The sequence below is a fragment of the Etheostoma spectabile genome, chromosome 16 (assembly GCF_008692095.1).
Source record: "Etheostoma spectabile isolate EspeVRDwgs_2016 chromosome 16, UIUC_Espe_1.0, whole genome shotgun sequence".
Taxonomy (NCBI): domain Eukaryota; kingdom Metazoa; phylum Chordata; class Actinopteri; order Perciformes; family Percidae; genus Etheostoma; species Etheostoma spectabile.
In genome coordinates this window covers 23,877,465-23,879,068 of record NC_045748.1, presented here as the reverse complement: position 1 = coordinate 23,879,068, position 1,604 = coordinate 23,877,465, and the positions used below count along the sequence as shown (strand labels likewise).

Genomic DNA, 1,604 nt, shown 5'->3' with positions numbered 1-1,604 from the left:
TTATCCATCAACATCCATTCCTTTAATTTTAGTCTAAATAAGTCATAGGTTTATTGACCACAAATTCCAAAAATAACCGCAAAATTAAAGTTAATAAGTTAGTGCTACGTAGTGTTGAAAACGTAAAAAAAAAGTGACAAACATTGAAAAAAAAGTGTCAAAAGTGTTGAAAAAAGGGACAAAACCGTAAGAAAAAGTTAAAAACATTGATAAAAAGCGTCAACAAAGGTGTTGATTTTTTTGGGAAGACAACACAAGGGTTAAAATCTAAAACAAACTTGTGTGTGTAAGGTATTTTATTGTGTTACACCTGAGGACGTTTCAGGAAACCATGGAGCTTTTATTGTGACGGGGAAAACGGAAGTGAATAAAGTGTTGTATTGACGGTCCCTTGACTCCGTCTTGATTTGACTGGCATTGGAAGCCTGTGTTTCTTTATTTTATAGTCAAATCTAGGCTCAATAATAAACTCTCGGTCACTCGCATTGTCTGTAATATAATAGACTGTATATATATTGATACTTATATACAGTCTATGGTTACTACTGGTGTATGTATTTTTAAGAAATGACATTAGTGAAGTCAGCCTGAGGGGGCGCTGTCGCTGCTGTCGCTTCTGCTCCCGGGAACCAAATAAGGAAATGACGTGCAGACGTGCGTGTTCTCAAATAGACAACCATAGACTGCATATATGGTCTATGTAGACAACTGAGACCGACACCGGGTTTGTGAGAGGTAGAGGAGGGTGTGGGGCCTGTCGCTGACACGATACGAGGTTAGTGTTAGTATAAAGAATTACTTTTAGGAAGTTTAGACACCGGTGTTAGTCTTTTACCCTGGAAACAGAGCTGTCGCCGGCTAAGTATGCTAGCTGCTTGGCTGAAACATCTAACGTTAAACTTAGCACGTGCAGGGCCTTTTTAACGACACAAGTGACGTAAATTAACAGTTTGGAAATGAATTGGGAAACCGTTAACAATTTAAAACCCAACGGGTTGGGAGGAACGACAAGCATGTGTTAAGTTTCAGTTTAAAAATAACACGACTAAATATTTGGTATTAATAGCTTATAACTTTTAAAAGTATCATTATTCTATCCGCCCTGTTTAGCTAGCTAGGTTAGCTAACTTACAACTTTAACTTTCAACGTGGGCATGACGTTCTCGTTTTTTTTTTTTTAGCTTTAATGGGAGCTATAGCTAAGTTATTACCTTCAGTACGTGTTGAGCAGTGCGTAAAATACATGTAATACCTTAAGTAGTCAGTAGAAGAGTCATGTGAATTTATGTGGTGTGACTTTCGGAGGCCACATCTGAAGTCATTGAAAAGCCATTCTAAATGCACTTAGCTAGCTAATATGGCAGACTTGATAAAGTGTGTGTATCCCCCTCCTCTCGTTCATTCTGCTCGTGCTCTCTGTGGTGTTGGTCAGAGGAAAAGTATGCCCTCTGGCTGGTCACAAGATGGGTGCTGACAGCTGAACTACTGGAAGGGGTTTCCAGATTTGGCTTGTATTGTGTCCAACACTGAATACTGGAAAAAACCATTTGCAAAGCTGTACCTTTTTAACCCTCATGTTGTCCTCATGTTGTCCTATATCAATG

At 38.8% G+C, this 1,604-nt stretch overlaps 1 protein-coding gene across 1 annotated transcript in view; it reads left to right on the top strand.

Moving 5' to 3' along the window:
* Window positions 1–600: 600 nt before the first annotated feature.
* Window positions 601–1,604, top strand: part of ntmt1 (N-terminal Xaa-Pro-Lys N-methyltransferase 1) — a 6,824-nt gene continuing 5,820 nt past the window's right edge. The window contains exon 1 of the mRNA XM_032539271.1: window positions 601–775. The gene's annotated coding sequence lies outside the window, so the exon portion shown is untranslated. The remainder of the gene's footprint in view (window positions 776–1,604) is intronic.